The 12,834-nt window shown below is 45.9% G+C and overlaps 1 protein-coding gene across 2 annotated transcripts in view; it reads left to right on the top strand.

Moving 5' to 3' along the window:
* LOC116304767 (coiled-coil domain-containing protein 33) overlaps positions 1-12,834 on the top strand; it is a 38,951-nt gene that overhangs the window by 21,734 nt on the left and 4,383 nt on the right. The window lies entirely within an intron of this gene.

Here is a 12,834-nt window from a genome sequence, read left to right as displayed (position 1 = left end):
TGTACGAGTTCTACTACGATAAGCTTAAGCCAAAGTACGGAGACCGCTGTCGCCTCCTGTACACAGACACCGACTCCCTAATTCTAGAAGTGCAAACGGAAGACGTTTACGAAGACTGCCTCCCCGACATAGACGAGTACGACACCAGCGGTTACCCGAAGGAGCACTTCCTTTACTCTGCGAAGAATAAGAAGGTAATTGGGAAGATGAAAGACGAAATGTTAGGAAAACCCATCGTGGAATACGTGGGTCTGAAACCAAAGATGTACAGCGTGCTAAAGTTAGACGGCGTAGAAAAGAAAGCTAAAGGCGTAAAAAAGTATGTGGTTAAGAAGGACATTACGCACGAGTCCTACCTCAACGTATTACGAACACGCAAGGAACAGCGGCATAAGATGAACAGCCTGCGCAGCTATGGTCATCAGATACATAACGTCACGCAGGAGAAGGTGTCACTGTCTGCATTTGACGGTAAGCGATGGATGTGTGATGACGGAGTGCATACGATAGCATTCGGACATCACACGATAAGCAGTTCTTCTTTGACGAACCCACGCGTGGGACCATCATGAAGATAATACAAGATGGGCTGACCCTTCTTAGCTATCGCACTTCGGATCTGGTAAGTTTCCAAAGACCAATTAGGATCCGTAGCTCTTTTGGATCCTCCTTCTAATTCACCCGGCTCATAGAGATATCGAACCGTGACATTACCTAATTTCTTTTCATGGGGGAAGACCGCCCTCGAACTTCTGACGAAGGATTTGCGTTCCACGTGCTTCTTTTTTATGGCATCCTTGGGTTTCATTCCCGTAGCCCTGGCCGCCTCGTTGTTCAAAGCCGCGACGACCTGGGGGAGCCTCTGAGTCCATTCCCTGTTGCGTTTGGAGGGATCTTCCAGCTCTTTCCAATACTGGTACCCAAAGAGACGCTCGGCCAGGGTCTTATTGAATCTTTCAACGATGCTCTGACCCCTGTGGTACTCAGCTTCAGCTCTCCTAATCTTAGTGTCGTGGTCTTTCAGGGTCTTAGTAACCACGCCCATGAACTCCGTCCCCGCATCCACTTGCAGCAGCTTAGGCCATTTCAAGACGCGCTTATAAACCCTACCTAGGGCTTCTGCGACTTCCCCAGAATCCTTGCTGGTTATAGGTTCGGCGTCCTTGTATCTGCTTGCGATATCGACTACGGTCAAAGCGTACCTATAGGTCTTCTTTCTCACCTTATCGTGCGGTAAGAAAAGCAAATCCGCCTGATGAACTTCATTGGGGGTATTTACGGTGAAGCTGGGCCTGGGAATGTACTTAGGCACGGGAAGATAAACCTGCCAGAGGGTTTGTTTTTTCAACCAGTTCTTAGCCGTTTCGTCTGATACCCTGGCCGCGGTCGCGAGTTTCTTGATAGCTGACGCTCCTCTCCAATAGCCTTCCGGCCCATAGTAAATCCTTTTAAGTTTGTCCTCTACGCGGCCCATTATATGAATTCCAAAACAAGATTGATCTTACGTCCGTTAAAATCCACCGTCTTTCCGTCCACTTTAATGGTGATGTTTATGCTTTCTACCAAATTAGATAAGTCATAGCTCAAAGAAATGGGGGTGTATTCTACTGGGTCAAATGGATTACCTTTGGGCAGAAACTTGGACATAAGAGAAGACTTTTCTCCATTGTTGTAACTATGAACCAAGTCGCAATAGACTTCGTAAGAGGATGCGACTTTCCATTTTACGTCAAGTTGACCATTGATCGTGGTACTAGTAAGGCCCAGGAGTTCTACCAATGAACTGTCCTTTAGATTGGCGCTCCCATTATTTTTCTTGAATGTCATTTCATGGGGCAATCCTGTGGTAAGAGTATATCCATGCTTTGCTAGCTCCTTAGCCAGTGTTATGGGGGTGTAATGGGAATCTGGTATTTTTGGTTTGGTGGAAGTCACGACGACAAAGCCATTAATTAAATTATACCAAGAATTGTACAAAGAGCAACTAACCAGCCGAACCCTTTCCGCGCGGATGGGAGGATTCAGATAAGTAGTAAAGTTATTCTTGTCGCTTTCCAAAAAGACGATCATTATATTAGATACGCCAAGGCCACGCCTCCCGCCAGCCCTGCGACTCCTACGAAGACCAATTCATTGTCTTTTTGTTTCTTAGAAGGCTGGTAGTAATTCTTGAACTGAGGCTTTTTCATTCTAAAGTCGGGGTGTGCTTGCGCATAAAGTTTGAAGGCGTAGTCTGTGTTTTCGAAGTTCTTATCCGCCTGCATCTTGTCTTGGTAGTTCTTGTCCAACCAATCCCTGTAAGCCTGTCTTTTTTCATTCCAAGTTGCCACGTCCCGCTGATATTTTTCCAGCGCTAAGTCGTGTCTCTTTCTTTCGGCGGCACCGCTTTTGTCGCCTCTAACTAATCTATCCAAATATTGACCACCATAATTAGCTCCAGTGAATGCTAAAGCTGCAATGACTCCACCTGCGACTAAGCTAACCATTATATATTACACCGTAGGTAGGTACTTTTCCTTCCGTAGGTAATCCTTTACCATGATAGCCCCGCCAACGGCAGCGGTCATCTTAGCAAAGTTAGCGAAGCTCTTGCTTGGGTCTTCAGTAAAGTCTTCTTTGAGCACTTTCTTACCTACCCAACCAATACCCGCAACGATGGAAGTAATGATAGCTGCTTCTTCAACAGTTTTCAACAACGCGGTTGACATTATATTACAGAGCGAGAAGGAAAATCTAGGCCGCCACGGGTGATAAATCTACTCCATTTCAGGGATCTTACTCTTTTTCGTCTCTACAGGTGCGTGATATGTTGGCGACACATGCACAGCCTCCCACTTTACTTCTGGCTTCGTAGCCCGCCATTGTAAGTAAAGGCTGCCTGCTGCTATAGCAATTCCTATCGCGCCAATGACGTACCCAGGATTAATAGAGGATTCGCTTTCGTCCTCCACCTTTTCCTCCTTCTTTGCTTTGTTCTTTTTATTCATCTCCGCGAGCTTCTTTCCGGCAGCGACTCTGCCCGGAGATTTAGCCTTGGTAATCTTGGTATCTTCTACGGGTGGTTGTTCTTCGGTGTCACTCATCTTATATTAAGGGACTTGAAGGACTTGACAAGTAACTTGACAACGACTTGACAACGACTTGACAGTGACTTGACAACGACTTGACAATGACTTGGCAATGACTTGACAACGACTTGACTAAGTACTTGAGAACGACTTAAGGACGACTTGACTAAGTACTTGAGGTGACTTGACAACGACTTGACTAAGTACTTGAGGCGACTTGACAACGACTTGACTAAGTACTTGAGGTGACTTGACTAGGTACCTCAGCAAGTGCTGCCTGGAAGACCTTTTCGACTTCTCTGTCCTTCTTGAAGTCCTTCCAAGATGTTCCTAAGGAACCTAGTACCTCCTTCAAGTCGACGTGCTGAGCTACGTGAAGTGCCGCAGAGGCAACTGCCATTAACTTACCGCACTTCAAAGACAACCACCCACAGGTTATCTTAAGTTCTTGGGATATGACATAGTCCTCGCTGATGTCCTTCCGCAGCTGCTCCACGTCGTCTATGGGCAGTGCAAGTCCAAGCAATTTAGTTGCAAGTCGGATAGCGGAGTCTGCTACGGCGTCCGTGGTCTTACTTGCGAAGGGCAGCCTCGTACCTCTTATGGAACTTCTTAACTTCCTCTTCTGACAACTTATCAACCTGTTCATGGGTAAGTTCCTTGCCTATCATTTCTTTACACTTCCCCGAAGACACAAGGATGTTAAGTTGTTCACTTAACTGCGTGGGGACTTCATCTATGAGCTGCTCAATGTCCATATATGTTAACGTCATACGGAAACCTCAAAGAGAAGATCATCTTGGAATGTTGGTGCGTTTTTAAATGCCGCATGTATTCGTGCAACTGTTCCTTGGATATCTCGCCGCCGTAGTCGCTTAAGATGGTTTCCAGGTCAGACTTACTGGGTGTATAAAATACTACGAGAGAGCCTATGTTTTCCCTGAAGGGCTTAGAGACGCTGGTAAGCTGCTGCGAGAGCAACCAAACGCTGATATTGTCGTGTCTGCCGCTGAAAGCGAGCTTCACTAATTCGGAGGTACGCTTTTTTACGTCGTCCCCGCAGGCAATGTCATCCAATATGAGGAGCGTCTGTGTATCTTTAGGGAATTGCTTGTGCCAGAACTTCAAATGGTTGGATAACTCGTTAGGGTCTAAAATATCTACGAAGAAGTCGTCATCTTTCACTCCTATGCCTTCCCAGGTGCGGTTATTTACGTAGGTGGGGCAAAGCAGCACTATGTAGTCGAAGCGGTATCTAAAGGGTCCTAATAGCTGCTCTACCACGAACTGGGTCTTTCCGCAGCCGGTGGGCCCTACTATCAGAGCATTGCAGGGAATATGATTCGGGTCCATTATATATACAATGGACCCAGTGGAAGCAGTAAGAAGGATTACCGCCGACGCAAAGGATAAAAGAGACACCATAGAAATGCAAAGGGAAGAGATAGACAGGTTAAAAGAGCGCGTGCAGGAATTGTACGATGAAATGTGTGGTCTGAAGCGTGCAGAACGGTTTGGCGCGCTTTTGACAATGGCGGGCTGGGCTAAGGAGTCCATTAAGGACTTCATTCGATATCCCCCATAGATATATGGACTGCATTACGTGTGAACTACCTGCTGACTGCATAATCCCTCCCAAAACACCGATAACCAAACCGTGTAAAAAATACACCTGCCGTCACTGTAATAAGGTATTATCTGAAGAAGACTTCGTTGGACATTGGTGTCCCGCGGATACTAAAGCACAAAGGACTTTAAACGACGCTCGAGAAGAGTAAGAGGCTGCAAAGAAGATCTTACTAAACCCCGGCAAGAGGAATTAGCATAGGTCTTTCTTTTTATTGTTATTTTGTTAAATGCTGCAAAGAGGCCTCAAGCAAGGACCTATTTCTTATTGTTAAATTGTTAAATCGAAGAATGGTTAATATGATTATCTTTTTGCTGGTTTCAACAATGAGAAAGAATAATACCTCGTCTTTAAATGGGAGCTTAACAAAATAACAAGAAATAATAGACCTATCCTAAAACCCTCTTACAGGGTTTAACAATTTAACAATAAAAAATAAGGTATATATAATGAAGTGCATGCAATGTGATAGAACTTTTAGTAGCAAGCAGCGACTGCAATACCATCTTTCCAAGAAAGTCTGCCAAAAGACCATCAGCACTGTTTGCGGTGACTGCGGTAAGGAACTGTCTACTGTACAGGCCCTACGATATCACCGCGAGCATAGGGTCTGCCTTAAAGGTCATTGCCGTCGATGCGATGAACCCCTCTTCGAAGAAAACTGGCATAAGTACCGCTGCCGTCGCTATGACCTCACAGATGTGGTCTGCGAGACCCACGGCGATTTAGCAGGGCGATGTTGCCCCCTTGAAACCAGCCGGGTGCTTACGCGATGTAAGAAGGAAATAGACCAAGATTTCGTATGCTTTGACGACTACGAAGGAGTAAAATGGGAGAATCGAGAGCACTGGGACGGCATCTGCGATAAATGTGGTTGTCAGCGCAGCGGTCAACATATTTGGTGTTGCCTGTATGACGGTCCCAAGCCTTTAGACCATTACCTGGCGATACGAAAGGCTTGGAAAAATGAGAAAGATATATGATTCCTCAAATCGCAGCGTTCATAGGAGGAGCCTTGATTACCGTATCCGCTTACCAAATAACAAAAAAAATGAGGTCCGCCGTAGCAGACCAATACTTAACCGCCCACGAGGATGACTTCTAATCACACAGAGGATTAGCTTCCGGGCGACGTTCGATGTCAAACTTCCATCGGCCGTTAACCTTACCATAGGTACGCAGGTGTGTATATTCTTCACCTTGCAGTACGTACCTTACACAGTCAGGTGCCCAAAGACTGTACTCTTGGCCGCCGTCTTCGAGGACCAACCTTAAACGGTTAATGTCCTCGAAGACGACGTAATTTTTTATTTCGTATGAAATGCCATGTAGCAAGTCGCGCCAGTGAGTTTGTTCAAGAATCATTATATCTATGAAATATCTTTTTGTGCGTTCGTAAGGTCTCATGCGATTTGAAAGCCTTAACACACCAAGGACAAGGTATGCGAATGCCGTCGACGTAACGGTCGATTTCCCTGCAGATCAGATCGTAATCGTTGCTTACCATCGTTAAGTATCCATTCATTTCATATTGCGCCAATACCGCTTTTTGTTTGTCGGACAATACGCCGTTACCCTTTGGCGTCTTCAGCTCCAGACATAACCCATCGTATTTTTTATGGGAGTTAAGAATTAGGATGTCGGGTTGACCTGCCTGGTAGCCCTTTTGCCAGCACGTTATCCTTTTACTGGTGGTATCTTGCAATTCCCCTAGTCCAGGTGCTAATAACAGCGTAGGGTGAAACCGGCGTATGTAATCGATGACCTTCTTATGTAAGTCAAACTCGTTCTCGATTTTGAAGACCAACTTATTTGGGCCATCCAACGAGTACTTCCCCGTCTTCCTTAACGTAGGTAGGACATCCTCGAAGACCCAATCTTGAAATGCCTCTGCTGTCGGTAGCTTGGAGCTAAATATTAACTGATACAAGCCAGATTCCGTCACGTACAGGGATTGTGGGTGTGAACCAGAAGGGAGGCGATTCACCTCTATTCTAAATTCACTAAGCCTCTTCTTATGCTTATCCCGCACGTGGACTTTAATAGCATCTTTGGTGTCTGCGTAACCTAATGCCTTTGCTACCTCTTTCGCCTTAAAGTACAGCTTGTCGCTTTGCACTAGGCATTGCAGTTTAGTTTCGTTGTTTTCGAATACGCGGAGCATATTATACGTAAGGGATATTTTTATCCTTTCTTGGATGAGGGAGCGCAGCGCATTAATATACAACACTCTTTAGCTGATTCATTTCTACACTCAACTGGGCGTCAGACACCACAAAGATGTATGCGTTGATCTTATCTGAGTCGCTCGCACTGGCGTTTAAGTCACGCTTGATTTCCAGGGTAATGCCGTCCTGGGTATTTACCAAACGCAATCCCTGCCCATGTAAATCCTCGTCGTTGGTGGTTCGCATGTCAATCCACAGTGCATACTTATCGGTAAAGAACTCGCCGGGTGCAACTTGATCCCCAAACTTTCTTTTTATTTCCCTGTAGATGTCTGAGGGCTTCATTCCCTGCGAATACACCTTATTTGGAACTCCATTGATGCTAATCCCGACGTTGGTGATGTTGGGGTTATGAAAGGCTTCAGAGTCGCGCTTACCGGCTTCATAAGGTTTGATAAATACCAACATCAGCCCTGTAAGACTACGACGTGGTAAATTAATGCTCTGAGTAATTACCGCATCTGTCTTATCCAGGAAACTAAAGGTTTTGTACATTACCGCGTGGTCGTACAAGAAAGCCTTTCCAGCACTGTATTCCATGCCAGCGCTACGTGCTAGATCTTCGGAGTGTATGGTTTCATACTGCAATTCCAGGTTGGTAATGGCGTATGGATGAATACTTCCCGACAACGCAGTGCTTAACCCGCCAATGATGTTAGTCATGTTGGCTAAGGTCACTTCAAACTGCAACTCACTCAACTGTCTAGGATAATAAACCCCGTGGCTGGTAATAGCCTCAAAGTCCAATGGTATTACGTATTTAGTACCATAGGCTGTCTTGATGGCCTTTGCATCTGCCACGTCAGTTGCGTCGCCAGAATCGGTAGGTTGTGTCTTGGTGGGAGTCCTAACCTTACGTAATATTGCGCTACCGATACCCTGCTCTATTTTTTGTGCCCTTTCGAATGCAGTCAGCCACAGATCTTTGTAGGTGGTGTACAGGTCATAGTTGTTTAAGTCTAAGAGGGATTCCCCGGCGAACTTTACGCGCATCTTAGAAACAATGTTGCGACCAAGGTTGTTAACGATAATCCTTTCATCTGTGGTGGTAGGTTGCACCGCTAGGTCGAACCTTAAAGCCAGGGTACCAGGAACCAATACTAGGTTATCCGTTAGGCGGGGTACGCCTACGTACAGCGTCTCCCCCGGCTTTGCGCTAGAAGGCGTGAATGTAACCCGGTGAAAGGTGCGTTCTGCTTTCAGTCCGCCGACCTGCTTAGGTAATATGTTGGGGTTTAACTTTGAGCTTATCATATATAATGGAAGTAGAAGGACCGGATTTCGATCCCCTTACCGAAGAAGGTCAAGTCGACATTAACGACGAAGAATACGACGCATGGACTAATGGCGCGGAAACCGACCCCCTAATCTACGACATGGCCCTAGAAAACACGTACGGCAGTAGGTGGAAAAGCTTCAAGACCTCCTTGAATCGCATGTGGCACGAAAAAAACCCGGGTAAGTCCACCCCCGAGTACATAGAACTTCGAAACATGGGTGAGCAGGGAGCAACCGCGCGGGAAACCGTAGAGTGGGCAGCGCAAGAGCTAACGCAGCGCTATTCCCACTTCGAGGCCGACGACGTAAGGCTCACAGAACGCGGAAACAAAGTCCTCATAAGCGTCAGAGACCTAAGATATCCCGACAAAAACCGTTGGACCAAACCACAAGTCCTCTTTGACGAAAATGGCTCGGTCAAGGTTAACGTGGCAAGATTAAGAGGCTTTCAACTAGCTACCAGGAGTGCGTTAGAAAGGTTGGGAGCCCTGAATGAAAGGGTCGCACTAGAAAAACGCGTCGAGGGGCTACAAGAAACGTTGGAAGAAATGGAAGCAGATTTCATGAGACAAAACCAACTACTTCTCGATGCTCAAAAGAGAGAACTTAACGACAAGAATCAACGCATACTCGAATTGAGGGAGGAAAGAGACAATGCCCTACGCGATAGAGACCAAGCCCAAAGGGCCTTCGATCTTGCCCTGCAAGAGTTGGATATGAGCAAGGAAGAAGCTAGGAACTTACATATCACCATAACCGGCTCTTTGGAGGAACGGCGGCAGTTGGTTGCACAAATCAACACCATGGAAGAACAAATCCGGCAAATGCGTCAGGCTATTGAAGACCTGGAAAAAAACGTATCCGAAAAGCAGGAAATAATCAATGACCAAACTCGTACCGAGGAAGAAAGGGAAGCAGCTCAAAAGGAAGTGGAGGCCCTCGAAATACGCCTTGCGGAATTGCGGGCTCAAAATGAAAACCTGGAAAAAAAGTTGGGGCTTACCACCAAGGAAAAAGTAAAAAGAGCCCTTTTGAAGTATGGCGTTCCGCTGGCATTCGCGGTCGCTATTTCGAGCGTAGTAGGGGTAATCCTTAACGCGCTTAAGGCTACGGGCGCGGGCGTAAAGAAATTAGGTAAGGGACTGACGGACTTGGGAAAAAAGATGGCAGCCGGTCTTCCTGGGCTGCTGGGTTCGGTTGTTTCCTTGGCACTTAGGGCCGGCGGAGAACTGCTGAAGTTCGTGGGGAATAACATTTGGATATTAGTCGTCGCTATTGGGGTGGTACTCCTGAAGAAGATGAAGGCTTGATCTTCTCATCGGACGGTGTCCTGCTTTGAGGATAATGAAAGACGGTATTAGCACCGCCCTGGTAATTTGGAGCCAGCGGCAACACACTCATGGTAGAAATGGGCTTATGACTCCAGGCTGCATTAGCAGGCCTGCGACCTATGCGATTTATCCCAAACTTGCCGTCATCAGAAGTGACTTGCAACTTAGCATATTTACAATTGGCTAGCATATGAAAAGTCACTGGCGTTAGGTCTTCAGTGGATCCAGTGTAGGGCTCCATCGAAAAATGGGTAACTTTCCTGGTGTTCGTTGAAGTTCGATAAGGAAGCAGGGGCTTATCATTCTCATCGATAAGCCTAAACCCCACATTCGCATGCGTATTTGCATTAATGCTAATAGTGCAAATGACCAATGCAGTGCCCCCAACCTCAACCCACAGTCCAACGTCATGCCAAGCGCCGTTGTCATATCCCTCTTCATCTAAGCGGTGGGTATAACGCGTTTCCCTCACGTATGGATTCATATATTTAAAGGCTCATTACCGTCAAAGTGCTGATGGTCATGTGGTTATAGACAGTATTCCTTTGATTTTCTATGCTATTTATGCAAACACTCCCGGTGTCATCTACGCGTATTTGCAGCTTTACTTTCCCATGGCAGTCAGCAACCATGTGGAAAGTCCAAACGGAAAGATTCTCAGAGCTATTCGTTGGCGGCTCTACTGAGAAATGCGTAGGCTCCCTGTTGTTTGTCTTCGCGCGCATGGGCTGTAATACTCCATTGTCGTCACAGAAACGAAATCCTACATTCGCACTGCTAACGGCCCCCAAAGAAATGCTACATAATATCAATTTCTTTCCGGAGTAGTTCAAATCCGCGGACATCCCCGTGACATCAACCCAAGCTGCCTGGGTGTATTTTTTCTCGCCTGTGTAAGTCGTATAAACACAATCTACTCCAGCTACGTAGGGGTTGTTCATCGCCATATATAATAACTCAGACCAACGCCCGCGGCGGCTAAGCCGGCCTTTAGTAAGTTATGATCATATTCCTCGGGTATCGTAGGCAGGACCTTCTTTGATGGTTTCTTTGGTTCGGGTTTTTCTGCGTGTTCCTTTTTTGGCTTCTCCACGAAGTGAGGAATGTTCCTAAGAGTGTCAGAGTTCACGTCATTCGCCCCAAACTTCATATCCTTAGTAGCTCGTTGAAGTTTGTTGTTGTATCCTACTACAGAGCCAGTATTTATAGATAAATTACTGGGCATTAACCAACAACCCGGGGCTACGGCATAGTCCAGTCGGGCCTTAGAATTTTGTATAGCTAGTTGGTAACGCTGTACGCCCTTGCTAATGTCGCCCTCCAAGATTGAACTTTCAAATAGAATCAAGGCTTCGGCTCGCGTTTCTTCTGCGGCGCCAGTATTTCCGATTATGCTGGATCGGGTGTTTACCTGAGCTCCAAGGATAGAATACACGTAAGCTTCTATGCTGCGGTTTAAACGGGCAAGGCCGGCTTTGGTTAGTCCTTTACCTTCTGGGGGTATGAAATTAAGATATTGCTTTGTTTGCTCGTCGTTGGTAATTTTGATAATCAGTGGATTAGCCCCTGCATACTTACCGCCCTCGTCTTTGAACAAAGGTCCGTCTCTAACTTCCTTAGTGGTCTTAGCGTTTGGTTCAAAGAAGGTGCTACTGTCGTGAGTTTCTTTGTGATACCCAGTGTTCCATCGTAGATTCAACGCATGAACTTCCTTATCACTTAGCACATGCCCACCAATCCCCCAATAAGTCCAAATATGTCCCAAACCATTGTTAGCACCGGTAGTGCATCTAAAATCCTTCCCTACAACACCGAACTCCTTACAAAGCCTGTTATAGGCTGGAACATCGTATTTATTATCTCTAGGATAAAACGTGGCATCTCCCGGCAGCGCAATAACACCCATTTCATGCAGTATTCTTCTAACCGTGAAGTGAAAATGAAACATAAATATTGAATTCTTCATCAACTTCGCACTTACACCACAGCCGCTAGTGGCACACCAAACTGCAAAGTTCAACTGCTGCGGCCAATAACGCATGTTAGGACCACTTAACCATTCATGAGATTCCTTAGCGGTGGTATGAATAATGGGTACGTCTTTGAAGATATCTCGCACCTTTAACGGAAAGGAATGGTTGTTAAAGACCCGCATGTTCAACGTTAAGTCCAGGCTTGGGTGTTTATCAAATGAAACTGCGGGTATCGGATAAGTACTGACACCAAGCAATAATTCCTTTGACCAACTGGGTTCAACATGCGTTGGAGCTGGCGTTGGCTTATGCATTGGCGAATGCTTCAGTTGATCGTCTATTTGATTAACCAGCGTAGGCTTCAAATCCTCGTTGCTGTACATCCTGGAGCCGTTGAAGTAAATCCCATCAGGCCTCCTTTCGAACTTACTAGCATCCGCGTGCGGAAACATCTTCCTAAAGGCCCTCCAATTCCAGTAATCCCGGGTGTCGTGATGTGGCTGCTCCTGTATATCATTCCCAAAAGCGTCGTACATTAGTATATATAATGGATGTTATACCATCAGCACCTAAGTTGTACCCAGATGTTCCCTATACTACACCTAACGAACTAAACGCCGAAAACTTTCGTCTGAATAAAGCGAACTTAATCTTAGCTTACTTGGAAGGGCAGGCAAAACACTACGAAAAAGTCCGAAAAAAGTATGCTAGAGCCCGAAGCATATTACATAAAATCGCGATAACTTCCGGCTCCATGTCCGTGGCGTTAACAGGCACCGGCGTTGCCACCTCACTTACCGGGCCTGGAATAGTCGTTGGCGTTCCTTTGGCCAGCGTTGGAGCCGTCTGCGGCATTGTTTCCGCTGTTACGACAGGCATTATGAAACAGTTGTCAAGCAAAATATCAAAACACGACACGACAATAGCTCTGTCAAGGGCTAAAGTAAATACGATCACTGACCTTGTCTCAAAGGCTTTGCGTGACAGAAAGATAGACGACGTAGAATTCTCGCTTATCTTAGTCGAAGAGGAAAAGTACGAGAAATTAAAGTCGGACATAAGGAATAAAAAAACAGTCGTAAAAGATCTTTCCGAGGAATCTCGCAAAAAGATCTACCAGGAGGCAAAAGAAGAGCTTCAAAGAAAGCTTGCTCAGTAAACATCTGCTTTGAAAAGAGCGTGACGGGATTTCGTTTACATATCGAACGACAGTCTGGAAATTACGCGTAATCTTATGCCATAAGATTTATACCATAATACACGGCATGACCTTATTTAGTAAATTATTACTCGTAATATAAATTATTTAGCGAATTATTACGCGTAATA

This window comes from Actinia tenebrosa, unplaced genomic scaffold, assembly GCF_029948245.1.
Source record: "Actinia tenebrosa isolate PJP-AT-01 unplaced genomic scaffold, QUT_ActTen_1.0 PGA_scaffold9__36_contigs__length_13948895, whole genome shotgun sequence".
Classification (NCBI taxonomy): Eukaryota; Metazoa; Cnidaria; class Anthozoa; order Actiniaria; family Actiniidae; genus Actinia; species Actinia tenebrosa.
This window is presented reverse-complemented; position numbering and strand designations above follow the sequence as displayed.